This window comes from Lepidochelys kempii, chromosome 1 (genome assembly GCF_965140265.1).
Source record: "Lepidochelys kempii isolate rLepKem1 chromosome 1, rLepKem1.hap2, whole genome shotgun sequence".
Lineage (NCBI taxonomy): Eukaryota > Metazoa > Chordata > Testudines > Cheloniidae > Lepidochelys > Lepidochelys kempii.
In genome coordinates, this window is record NC_133256.1 from 228,238,222 (window position 1) to 228,252,881 (window position 14,660).

Here is a 14,660-nt window from a genome sequence, read left to right on the forward strand (position 1 = left end):
AATATCATTTCATGGTAAAGAGGCCTTACATGTCCAAAGCTTCTGCCAGACTAATAGACCTCCTTTGCCACAATCCAGAAGCCAAACCTTCAACCAAGATAGGGCTCAGGCTTACCTATTGGGATCCTTTGTATCTGTGTCTGATTTGCCTTCCCCCATAGCTTTTAGCCCTACCCATTTTCAAACCTCTGTCCAAGTTTTGGGAAAGGGGTTAAAACAACCACAGGGGGGACACTTGCCCTCAAAGCTGCAACAATAAAATTGCAAAAAGCTAAGATCAATGTAACGTAGAAAACTTCTGCCTACTAGGAAAATTTTGTGAGTGCTTGCAAATGAAGAATGCTAACAAGATATCAGTCAAAGCAGTGAACTCCTCATACACAGTGAAGAGTGTTCAATATTATCCTCTGCAACTAGCTCTGAGTGCTGATCCTTACAGCATATACCACAGGACAGCAAGAACCCCTAATTCCTCTGCCCACAAACTCTCTCTCACACAAACACTCCTGAGCAGCCGCACTACAACAGAAAAATTCCTACCTGACTCCAAGTGATTATCAGCTGGACCCTGTACTTGAAAGCAAGGACCACCTCAGGGACCCTAACACAAACCTTTGGAATGTGTCTACAGAGGACAGAGAGGAGACTAAAAGATACATAAGGAAGAGGAAAACACTGAATAAGGCTGCTTCCAGCCAGAATATGGGCAGGACCTAACATTGCTTTTCTGCTAGTGACGGTAGTTTTGGGGGGAGGGGATGACTTCACTGCAAATGCATGGTAGTTAACTAAATCCACAGAAACCTAGTGGTTTTTAATCCCCAAAAAAATCTGACAAGGTAACATTATTTAAAACTTCACTGATAACTCTGAGCCCAGTTCAGACCAAGAGTAACGGGTGATACAAATCACCACGTCTAAATAAAGTGGCATAAAAGTTGGCATGGGTAGGACTGAGGAATAAAATGCGTCCACATGGAATTTATTTCAGAGTAGCAGCCGTGTTAGTCTGTATTCGCAAAAAGAAAAGGAGTACTTGTGGCACCTTAGAGACTAACAAATTTATTTGAGCATAAGCTTTCGTGAGCTACATGCTCAAATAAATCTGTTAGTCTCTAAGGTGCCACAAGTACTCCTTCTCTTTATGGGACTTATTATTGTCTATGTCTCTTTGAAGGTTGTGATAAGCTGTATCCAAACTGTTTAATGGATAAATTATCCTGTGCTAATTGCCAGGATGTTTGGAAGAAGGAAAGTCAAGCCTACTGTATTCTAAGGCCAAAAGGCTGCTGGAAATGTATAAAAACCTTGGGACACGATCCTTCTTCATCTCAAATCTGCTTTGGGTTTCAAGAGGGGGAAACCTTAAGCCATAAGGATTGAGATCCCCAGTCACTGACTGGAGTCACCCTGAATATGGACATTAAACTGTCACCTATCGACTATTTCTAAAAGGACTTTTGGCAACTACAAGCTCATCTCTGCTATGTATCTGAACCTCAAGAATTGAGCTCAAGTCTGTATGTACATTGATCTTTTAACCAACACACTCTCTCTTTTCTTTTTTCATAAATTTTAGTTTAGTCAATAAGAATTGATTATAAGCATGTATTTGGGGTAAGATCTAAGTTATTATTTGACCTGGGTCTGGGGCTTGGTCCTTTGGGGTCAGGAGAATCTTTTCTTTTATATAATGAAATAAGATTTTCAGAATTTATCATCATATGTTTGACATGTGTGTCTGGATGGAGGCCTGAGGCTGGGTACTTTAAGGGAACTGCATTATTTGGAGTTCTGAGTAACCAGGGAGGTGCTATAGAAGCTGTTTTGTTCTGGCTTGGTAAATCTAAGTATTGGAATATCCACCAGCGTTTGGGATTTGTTTGCCCTGTTCTGTTTGCAGTTCACCCTGATTGAGTGACCTCAGCTGGCTCCCACAGGCAGCACCATCACACCAGCAATATAAGGATGCTAGCAAAACACAGAAGAGGCGCTAGAAAATAATGCAACACTGAGTGCTCTGTAAGCACAAATGCACACATGAGTACCCTGCAGAACATATCCCATATGCTTGCCCTATCTACACAGGCACTGAAGTGGGGTGGATGCACTGGGTGAAATAAGCACTTATAGCCACAAGTCCACTCCTGAACACAAAGCGTCACCTCAGAGATTAGGGATAGAAAGATTCTTCCCCTCCAGGTCATGGACTGACAGTGAAGCTGCTCCGTGGCTGCAATACCAGCCTCTGAGCTATATCAGCAGGGAGGGAGAGGGAGATGACCAGAAACAGTGCACTACCTGATGACCAATGGCAGATCCATCATCCCCTCACCTATGAGATGATACATTCTTACTTCATAGTGATATGCTGGGTGTCCCACAGAGCTATGGCATGTACACCTTATGTGCCGACTCTTCAAGCCTGAACAGCAGAGCTGTACCAGTTCTGCAGCATAGCCTTCCATAAACACGGTACTGGGAGCAGGATTTGCTCCTTAGTGCAGGAAATAGCAGTGAAAACATACGGAGGAGGCTCACCATGTTCAAATACCCATAGCCAACACAGCTACACATCATACTGATGGCATGCTCCTATTGAACTTCTGCTCTGAGTCAATAGCCCATTACCAATAGGATTTTTATTTTATTTTTTTAAGAAAAATCAGCATTTACACTTAGTATCACCTGTTTCTTTGGGCAAATTTAAAAATAGGATACCAGGATGTTGAGTTTCGGTACATTTTGGAATGCTGAGCTAACATTAAGAATAAGTTTTGTACTCTGTTTTTATGTTAATATTATACCAATATTCAATTCTTTCCTGTGGACCATAAATGCAATTCCCCAATGGCAGATTCCTTAGCAGAAACAGTTTTCTGATTTATGATTTTCTGGTACATTTAGATGATGAATGCTGGAGAGTCAATTAGTTATTTTAAGCATTTTTTTAAATTAAAATATTTTTATTTCCAAATCTGAAGCGCTTAACATTCTGCAGAATGTCTAACACATGTCCATATATCACATTCACACACAGGCTGACAATGTAACATAAGTATTACAGTATGTCTAGGCATTCACAAGTATGATACAGCAATACCATTGCCTTTGACAAATATCGAAAAAATTGCATGCCATAGTTTTGTTAACAATTCCATTTCTATTCTATTTTCTAACTCTTTTCCAGCTCATCTGATCCATCCATCTACTAGCCAAGAATCTGTATGAGCTGGTTATAGTTGTTGCTTCCGCTAATGTATTTATGTCATGTTGCTGTCTGTGGGTGTTACTTAGGCAAATTAGCAAATTACTCTAAACGTACAGTTACATTTATTATAGTGGCGGCCAGAAGCTCTGCTGTAGTTACAGGTCTGTCAGCTTTTCAATTAACAGCTCTGTTTTTGATGAGTTTGCAGCTCAGCTTTCTTTCTTTCTTTCATTCCATACCAAGCTGGAACTTGCTAAATCTATTTCCCCTGCTTATCTCCACCTCACTGCCCCGGCACCCTTCAAACCCTCTTTTCACTTAAATTAAGAGGGCCATTGTTTAGAAAACAGCAAAAATAGCTGATTTTTGGCAGGTTTTTTTTCCACATTTTTGTTACCTTCTAACAAAATCTTTAAATTCTGATCCTGCAAAGACTTATGAACATGCTTAACTTGTCATACTGACTACTCACAAGGTGTAAATTTAAGTACATGCATAAGTCTTTGAAAAAATCAGGGTCTTAATTTGTATCTGATTGATTAGGGTTGAATCCATAGGAATGTGGATATAATCTGCGACAAACAGAAGCACTGGACCATTCTCAGGGCTGCAGAATATGGTACTTTATTACTGTGGTTCCTTTCTGCCTTGATCTTATCATGCTCACTACACAACAGTGCTCAGTTTACTGCAGATACAGAGATTTTCTCACAGCCCTATGCTATTTTCAGAGCACTGTACGAATTTCTCTGCCCTGTGGGTCTGATGCTCCTATCTTCGAAGTCAATGGCAAAATGCCCATTGATTTTAGTAGGAACAGAATCAGGCAACATGACCTCAACCCTGTGACGTACTGAGTGCCTCTTGAATGCCCTATACTGCAAGTCTGAGCTCTTGGCAAACATCAAAGATCACTCATGGGCAATATATTTACACAGTAACCATTACATTAAATCAGCAACTTTCTTGCCTACATATGTTTAGTACTTAGATTATCCTGAAGCAAGCCCCTAAAATCTTTGGATGGATTTTTTGTTACATGGTTATTTTCCTGGACTGTTGTTATTTTTATGTAGTTATATATTATATATGAGGGTTATCTGGAAAACAACAAAGAAAGAATTTTTAAAAACCTGAAATGCTGATAATCAGAATAATTCCTACTGAAAATTATGAGTACTATTTCTCATTTGACCAACAGATCATTTGGAAATTAATCTTTATCTTAAATATATTGACAATTCTGCATGGAATTTTCTGAAATTTTAAAAGCTTTGATGAATCATAGCAACGTAGGGGTGGAAGGGATTTCAAGAGGTCCTCCAGTCTATCCCCCCACGATGCGGCAGAACCTGATTCATTATGTCATTACACAGCCTTTTTACTATTTTCACCAATAACTGATGTAAATGAGTTTATATTAATGTCACAATCAGAGATGCAACATTTGAGGAAAGCACGTTGAAAAGTTATTGTCATTGAATGTATTCTCTAACAAAATAACTCCACTGCAGAGAAGCAATTTAATAGGAAGAAATTATACATTCTACTTAGTGCAGTAATGACAGGTTTCAGAGTAACAGCCGTGTTAGTCTGTATTCGCAAAAAGAAAAGGAGTACTTGTGGCACCTTAGAGACTAACCAATTTATTTGAGCATAAGCTTTTGTGAGCTACAGCTCACTTCATCGGATGCATACTGTGGAAACTGCAGAAGACATTATATACACAGAGACCATGAAACAATACCTCCTCCCACCCCACTCTCCTGCTGGTAATAGCTTATCTAAAGTGATCACTCTCCTTATAATGTGTATGATAATCAAGTTGGGCCATTTCCAGCACAAATCCAGGTTTTCTCACCCTCTGTCCCCCCACACACAAACTCACTCTCCTGCTGGTAATAGCCCATCCAACGTGACCACTCTCTTTACAATGTGTATGATAATCAAAGGAGGTGCTGTTGTCATCATGAATAGGTCGGAATATGAACAAGAGGCTGCTCGGCAGCTCTCCAACACCACCTTCTACAAGCCATTACCCTATGATCCCACTGAGAGTTACCAAAAGCAACTGCAGCATTTGCTCAAGAAACTTCCTGAAAAAGCACAAGATCAAATCCGCACAGACACACCCCTGGAACCCCGACCTGGGACATTCTATCTACTACCTAAGATCCATAAACCTGGAAATCCTGGGCGCCCCATCATCTCAGGCTTTGGCACCATGACAGCAGGATTGTCTGGCTATGTAGACTCCCTCCTCAGGCCCTACACTACCAGCACTCCCAGCTACCTTCGAGACACCACTGACTTCCTGAGGAAACTACAATCCATCGGTGATCTTCCTGATAACACCATCCTGGCCAGTATGGATGTAGAAGCCCTCTACACCAACATTCCACACAAAGATGGACTACAAGCCGTCAAGAACACTATCCCCGATAATGTCACAGCTAACCTGGTGGCTGAACTTTGTGACTTTGTCCTTACCCATAACTATTTTACATTTGGGGACAATGTATACCTTCAGTTCAGCGGCACTGCTATGGGTACCCGCATGGCCCCACAGTATGCCAACACTTTTATGGTTGATTTAGAACAACGCTTCCTCAGCTCTCGTCCCCTAATGCCCCTACTCTACTTGCGCTATATTGATGACATCTTCATCATCTGGACCCATGGAAAAGAAGCCCTTGAGGAATTCCACCATGATTTCAACAATTTCCATCCCACCATCAACCTCAGCCTGGTCCAGTCCACACAAGAGATCCACTTCCTGGACACTACAGTGCTAATAAACAATGGTCACATAAACACCACCCTATACCGGAAACCTACTGACCGCTATTCCTACCTACATGCCTCCAGCTTTCACCCTGACCACACCACACGATCCATCGTCTACAGCCAAGCTCTGCGATACAACCGCATTTGCTCCAACCCCTCAGACAGAGACAAACACCTACAAGATCTCTGTCAAGCTTTCTTACAACTACAATACCCACCTGCGGAAGTGAAGAAACAGATTGAGCCAGAAGGGTTCCCAGAAGTCACCTACTACAGGACAGGCCTAACAAAGAAAATGACACAACGCCACTAGCCGTCACCTTCAGCCCCCAACTAAAACCCCTCCAACGCATTATTAAGGATCTACAACCTATCCTGAAGGATGACCCAACACTCTCACAAATCTTGGGAGACAGGCCAGTCCTTGCCTACAGACAGCCCCCCAACCTGAAGCAAATACTCACCAACAACCACATACCACACAACAGAACCACTAACCCAGGAACCTATCCTTGCAACAAAGCCCGTTGCCAACTGTGCCCACATATCTATTCAGGGGACACCATCACAGGGCCTAATAACATCAGCCGCACTATCAGAGGCTCGTTCACCTGCACATCCACCAATGTGATATATGCCATCATGTGCCAGCAATGCCCCTCTGCCATGTACATTGGTCAAACTGGACAGTCTCTACGTAAAAGAATAAATGGACACAAATCAGATGTCAAGAATTATAACATTCATAAACCAGTCGGAGAACACTTCAATCTCTCTGGTCACGCAATTACAGACATGAAGGTCGCTATCTTAAAACAAAGAAACTTCAAATCCAGACTCCAGCGAGAAACTGCTGAATTGGAATTCATTTGCAAATTGGACACTATTAATTTAGGCTTAAATAGAGACTGGGAGTGGCTAAGTCATTATGCAAGGTAGCCTATTTACCCTTGTTTTTTCCTGCCCCCCCCCAACATTCTTGTTAAACCCTGGATTTGTGCTGGAAATGGCCCACCTTGATTTTCATACACATTGTAAGGAGAGTGGTCACTTTGGATGGGCTATTACCAGCAGGAGAGTGAGTTTGTGGGGGGGGGAGGGGGGTTGAGGGTGAGAAAACCTGGATTTGTGCTGGAAATGACCCAACTTGATTATCATACACATTATAAGGAGAGTGATCACTTTAGATAAGCTATTACCAGCAGGAGAGTAGGGTGGGAGGAGGTATTGTTTCATGGTCTCTGTGTATATAACGTCTTCTGCAGTTTCCACAGTATGCATCCGACAAAGTGAGCTGTAGCTCATGAAAGCTTATGCTCAAATAAATTGGTTAGTCTCTAAGGTGCCACAAGTACTCCTTTTCTTTTAGTGCAGTAAAAGTTTCTCGTATACCTAGTTGCTTTTAAAAACATTGGTATTAGTGTTTGGCTCTGCTAACAGGGAAGCAGCAGACCTGGGATGGAAAGGGAGCTAGCTGTGTGTGTGCAAACAAATTTGAGACCATATACTGCTCTCATGGGAATTCTGCATATGGATCCAGTACAAACTATAGCTCCCATTGAGAGTATAAGGCATCTGAGAACACATAAGAAACAGATATGCCATTCAGGAATGCCATAACGTAACATACACATGTCTGGTGTGGCTTACAGATGTATTTAATGCTAAAGGAAAAGAAGGAAGTCTGGAATTTTGGGAAATTATATATTCTTATGACTGCTTATTCTGGTCTGCAAAACTCTCAGACTCCCCCCGAAGATGCACATGTGTAGCTGCCCCCTGCTGGAAAACACAATATACTGTGCAGGGAAAATTCTAGCTAGAGCTGGTAGCAAAATTTTAGGCTATGTCTACAGTACAGCCTATGTTGGCATAATTTATATCACTCAGGGGCCTGAATAAACTACCCTCCCCCTCACCCCCCAGAGCAACATAAGTTACACCGGCATAAGTGCTCGTGTACACAGCGCAATGTCAGCGGAAGAGCTCCTGCTGACTTAGCTTCTGCCTCTCGCGGAGGTGGTTTTTTTATGCCAGTGGGAGAGCGCTCTTCTATCAGCACAGAGCGTCTTCACCACACGTGCTGCAGCAGCGCAGCTATATTGATTCAGCTCCCCCATGGCAGTGCTGTACATATAAACATGGCCTTTATCAAAACAGTTTTCCATCTGAAAATACTGTTTCAATTAAACCAACTTGTGTGTGTGAAATTATATTAATTTCTGACAAATTTCCCACTGGGAAAAAAATGTAAGAAAAAATTCAAAATTTTGTTTTGAAATTAAATTTTTAATTTTTTCTTAAATGAAATTTTCAAAACAATTTTTTTCAGAATTTTCTGTTCACTAAATATCCACAATATTTGGTTTTAATCAAATTTGGAATTAAAACAAATTCTGAAATGTTGAAATTTTATGTAAAATGGAAATTTTGAATTTCAAACCGTTCTAATTTCAGCTACTGGGCTCTGGAGCACCTTCTCCCCAGGCCACTTCCAGGGCCTCCCACCCTGGAAGGTGGGGCTCAATTCTTCCTTTTCCCCCAGCCACTTGCAATGTCACTAGTTGATGGTGGGGATAAGAACTCAACAGTTCCCTATTCCCCTCCTCCCCTCTCTTTCCCTCCCTGTTTTTCTCATTTCTTCCTTCCCCCCCTACACCCAAAAATATGTTGGAGGAACACTGGCCTGGACCTAAGCCAAGCAGCTTCTATAAGAGAAGAACTTTTTATAAATAGATATTACCACAAACTTTCCTATTAGACTATGGGGACTTGGTACTTAAAAATCTGGGTGATCCTATTGGATTCATGTGTAGTTGAAAAAAAACGGTCACACTCCCCCTCCCCCCCCCCGGACCCCTCAAATGACCTTTACACATTGTCTCAAGTAAATACACTTGTTTTCCAGTTCTGGCAAATGTTCATCAAAAAGTATCTTATTCTTTGTTCACTTAGTGCAAAAAATATATAATAGCCTTGGTAATAGAATAGAACCTCAGAGTTACAAACACCTCAGGAATGGAGGTTGTTTGTAACTCTGAAATGTTCATAACTCTGAACAAAACATTGTGATTGTTCTTTCAAAAGTTTACAACTGAACATTGATTTAATACAGCTTTGAAACTTTACTATGCAGAAGAAAAATGCTGCTTTTAACCATTTCAATTTAAGTGAAACAAGCAAAGAAACAGTTTCCGTTCCTTGTCAAATCTTTTTCAAACTTTCCCTTTTTTAATAGTTTACATTTAATGCAGTACTATACTGTATTTGCTGCTTTTTTTTTTTCGGTCTCTGCTGCTGCCTGATTATGTACTTCCAGTTCCAAATGAGGTATATGGTTGACCGGTCAGTTCATAATTTTGGTGTTCGTAACTCTGAGGTTCTACTGTGTGTGTGTATATATATTTAACTAGTAATATTTTTGTTTCTTTCTTTCATTACAGTAGATTACTAATTAAGGAAATCAACTGAACTTCAAATTTTTTATGTGCCAATACAAAATTATTATAGCAATTCCCAATTTTCAAACCACAGTGGGCCCCTTTTATAGGGAAGATAATTTTTAAAGAATTACCTGAAGTGCAGGTTCACTGTCACTTGAAATACAGACTGCATATCAGAAAATACTAAAAAACCCTGGGACTTTCAGTTTCTATTTCACTGTCTCAGAGTTATCTGTAAATGGACTTTGTATAAGTATTTAAAGGTGAATCATCCTTTGGCAATGCTTTTTGCTTCTTAAATTAGATAAAATACTGCAAATAATCCAAAAGCAAATGCATACCTTTTACACTCCAGACTTCTCTTGTACTAAAAAGTAAGGAGTCTTTACCATTTACCCACTTTATTTAACAAAACACACAGACTTACAATTGCATCCCCATGCAACTTCAACAAGATATATGCAAACTCCTAACAGCAGCTGTGCTTTGCTTGTCTCTGGGTATTGTGCTAAGCAGCATTTTTAGTATTCTCTAAAAGCAGTGACAATCATATAAATGCCCACTTAATGTTTCCCCCCTCTCATTTCAACCTTTTAGAATATAGCAGTGAGTGATATAGTAAAAAGACTGTATAACAGTCTCAGATTGCTTTTTTAGCATCTCTTTGACAGTTCTGTGTTTAAACACTTGGCTGATGTCTGGGAAATTTACATTAACATACTTTTTTGTATGGTGTATAATCTTGAATAACATTGTAAATCAACACTCCTCCTTAAGTCATTTGTAAACTGTTAGATCTAGCCATTTCTGCAACATAAAAGTCAGCAATTAAATCAAACACTAAAATAACAAATAAATACACTATTTTTCACCGCTACATTTGCAAAATGGGAATTCTTTAAATACATAGATATAGATAAATAAAACTAGGAACATATGTTAGAAAAAAAATCTGCTAATATTCAAGCATATATTCCAGGATACTCTGTTACATGTTCAGTAATTGAACAAATGTATTTCTAAAGGAAAATGGATCGCCTTCTAGTCTAGGACCTTCATTTGCAGATCCTTTGTTCCTGCTTTAAACCACCTCTGTCTATGCAGAACCAATGTACTGCCCTCCTGCGTACAGGAGTCATTGTGCAGCATAGTTCAGCCCCTAAGCCACTGGATGAATTTTAGTCTGTAAGAGTTTTCTCTTTATATTTAAGCTATAGTATGAAATTCTATTCCTGATTCTACCATTAAAAACAACCTTAAAAATTCTTAATGGGGATGAAAAAATTCTACAGGAACTTTTTTTTTACCTTTTAAAATAACGTATATATCTGAGGGACAAAGAAAGGACAGGACACAGAGAACTGTATAAAAAAGTAACAGTAAAAAAATCACTTCACACTTACTACAGGGATTTCATCACAACTTGATACTGACTCCAATTCAGATCCTGCAAAATAATCCTCAGTGTCCCCAACAGCTCATCTTCTCAATGGGAAGACTACAAAGGGGTTGGTACTATGTCAGTATATGCACACCACAAATAATAATGTTTTACATTTATGTATAATGCGTTATGGTATATGTTCCAAGCACTGTATAAACAGTCACTAATTAACATCTCTGTGAGGCATATGGCTAGGTATTATTGTCCCTATTTTACAAATGGGGAACAAGACAGAGCCTGTGATTTTCAAAGGTGTCTAACGGAGTTAGGTGCCCAGTTCCTATGGGATGGGATTTGGGTGCCTACCTCCCTTAGTGAAAATACTAGCCAAAGGTCACAGCCATGTCAGAATTAGATTCTGTACCTCTTGCCTCCCAATCCTGCCTTTATGTCTCCAGACCCCACTGCCTTCAAGAAAAACTCCACTAAAGCCAACAGTTAAACACTGGGGTAAAACTTATGAGGCCAGAATCAGACCCACAGTTTGTAATGATAGAACTAATTTTTAGACAAAAAGGGGTAGGGGGAAGCCGTGTCATTGGGGTATTATGGAAATAGGAGTCATTCCGCGGTTCCTACAACAGGAGGAATCATAATTTTGACTTTAGCAATACCACGGCTGTGGAATGGACACTGACCCACATTTCAAACTGCAGTGGTACAAATGGCCCTAAGTCGGTGCAGCCAGCCTTGGGAGGATGACTAGCGCAGCGGGGGAGATCCTCTAATATAGCAGCACCTACATCATATGCTCCCCACTGCCAGGACAGGAGGTGTGGGTGGAAGAAAGTGATCTAGCTCAGCTTCCTTACACTCTGGTGATCCCCAACTGCCTTGTTGACCCTTGAGGCTACTGGCAGCTCATGTAATTTACAGAAGTCCTCAGGCTGCCCTAAGTTAGGCCAGAGGACTGGCCCTGCACAGGCAGCCCAGACCTGTGAGAGACTATAAATTCATCTTTGCACCCTTCTCTCCTGACCTATGCTGTGTGCTCCTCAATTGTAGCCAAGAATCTGGGATACTGTATGTTAAAGAAGTGCAATGAAAACCAACTTTTTTTTTTTGGTATGCTTAGTCTTTTTAAAATGACATCTGTTCTAAATCCCTATACAGCTCAGTGTTTCTCACTGCATTTCCAAAGCCATTCTTTTGTAAATAGATAATTAGTACTTAAGCACCCCTTTCAAGAGGTTTCTACATTAACATAAAAATAGTATAATTACTGATGGTCAAAATGGCAAGAGTACACTTTGTAAATTCTAATTTCTTTTGCTGCTCAAGACGGATGAATTTCTTTCTTCTTTGCCACCACTTAAAGCTGTCTTAAATATGACTATTACTGCACCCTAAAATATACCTGTTAAAACAAGAAGGAAAACATCTACCATCACTGCAGAAGTTTCCATTTTAGAAAGGACCTGACACTAAGATTGTTTTCTTTAATGAAGATTTGTATCTTAAAACAACAGGGATACTGACTAGTGATCAAAATTAGCTGATTTTTATATAAACAGCAATGCTATAACAATCATCAACAGTGTATAATTATAGCAATGTAGAATATTAGTATAATTCTGTTCAAATGGGCATTTTCATTCCAAAACTATTTTCAGGTAATGTCAATTTTCAGTGAGAAAAATTTGACCCTTTGTGGTAAAATTTCATATGGGAAATCACAGCCCTGAAGTGAATTTGTGTTGAGAAGTTTGATAAAATTCTGCTTCTCCATTTTTGAGATTTGAAAATAAGAACAAAATGGCGGTTGTCACCAATTAAATGTTCCAGGTGTGTTTCATTTTTGCACTGTAACTCTAAGCTTTATTTCAAATTTGGCATGAACTTATTCCTCAAAGAAGAAGAATGCCTTTGACATATTTAAGGTAATTTCATTCAGAAATAATGAAGCTAGGAACATTAGAAAATGTGCAGCATAATTAAATAATCTTCTGCGTCTACACACAAGATCACAATGCTCCACATACACACTCACACAAGTGGGTGTAGAACTGGAGCGTCAGATTGAACATTTAGCTCAAATGTCATAAGTGTAACTCAGAGCCATGTTGTGCTCTAGAGCCTTGGAGTATATAACATTTGGAAATATTCATGCAGGCTGGAGCAAACTACACAGATATTTTCCAATACCATCATTAAAGAATGCAATGGGTGGGGGGGAGAGCTGCACGTCTAATTTGATGGCTGCACTAGGACAGAGACGATGTTTTTGTGTTTGTTCTATAAAGCGCCTCATGCATTTTTGGGTGCCAGATAAAAATAAATTAATAAAATAAAAATAGTGAGAGGACTGAGTGCAGGGGATAACCACAGCACAGCGTGTCCCCAGTATTCAAGAATAAGATCCAACTTAACCATCCTGCATTATATATTGATGAATAATATCTAGGCAGAAGGGCTCTGGATTATTTTCAAATGCTTAAAGTGACATCAGTGTGTGGGGCACATTGAAAATATAGCATAATCTCAAGTTTTCTTCCAACCCATTCCTTATGATGGCATCCGAAAGCTCAATGGTCTTGTGTCCCCATGACACCATCTACGGTATTTCAAATTCGGAACCTTCTGAAATCCAAATGCACTTTGGGCTCAGAGTGTTTCAAGAAAAATGAGCTCACGGAAGAGACTGGGCCAAAGAGAGGAAAATAACAGAGGTAACAGTATCAGAAAAAGAAAAAAAAACAAGCTTGAAGAAAGAGAGAAAGGGCTTTAGGTCTGCCCTATTTTGCATAGCACCTAAGCACATGTTCAACTTTAAGCATTCGCTTAAGTTCTATTAAAGTCAGCGCTTTTAAAGTAAAATATACTTGACATCAAAGACAGGGAGCCTGAATTTGATGTGGAGAAAAAGGAAAATGGAGAAGCAGCCACAGAATTTGGTCAGGTGATCTCGGAAAGCTTGAGAGGAGGATATAGGCAGAAACCGAAATGCCAGGGATCCAAAAGAGTATGAGAGAAGAAGAAATGGAAGAGTGGCAGCCAGCACCGCACACAAGAAATGTGGACATGAAGAGAAGGTGGGACACGGGGCTGTAGTTTGAAAAGCAGGTGAGCAAGGGAAGGCCTTCTAAGGATAGAGGAAACTGTCGTATATTTGAAGGCTGAGGGGATAGAGCCAAAATAGAGAGAATGAAGGTAAAGGGAGAGGAAAGGGAGAGCTGAGACTAGGATGAAGGAGAGAATGCAGTCTGGGAGTGAGCAGGAAAGGATGTCCGAGAGGGTAAACGCTCTTGCCAGATGGTGTCAATTTTTTTATATTTTTTGGGGGGGAAAAATTAGCAAGATCCCAGGCAAAGAGGGAAGAGGAAGAGAAGGAGGTGGCTGGCGAATGGAAGAAGCTCTAATGGTTCTAGATGCATTAGTCAATAAGGAAGGTAAAGTACAGCAGGTTTTCAAAGAAAATGGATGTGTTTTTTACTTTATTTATTTATTTAAATTAAACACATAGAAACACCCACCTATTCAAATGCTCTAGACAGCTTGACAGAGATTTAAAATATAAATCCAGAAAAAACAACACCAGTCCCTTCAACAACAAACAACTATTATAAGCATAACGAGCAAAACATTCTCATACCAGACTACACAAAAGGGCACCACTCCTTAGGAATCCAACAACCAACCCCCCCCACCCTCCAAAAAAACCCTATAGCTTGAAATCCCATGCCCCACACACCTCAATCCTCTCCAAGTGACCATTCAGAGAGATCAGCCTGGCAGCAAGCCTTAATGATCAGCAAATTCTCAGACTATTTTGGAG

At 40.1% G+C, this 14,660-nt stretch overlaps 1 protein-coding gene across 4 annotated transcripts in view; it reads right to left on the reverse strand.

Annotated features, from left to right (window-relative positions):
* MPPED1 (metallophosphoesterase domain containing 1) overlaps window positions 1–14,660 on the reverse strand; it is a 94,812-nt gene that overhangs the window by 58,370 nt on the left and 21,782 nt on the right. The gene's annotated exons all lie outside the window — the stretch shown is intronic.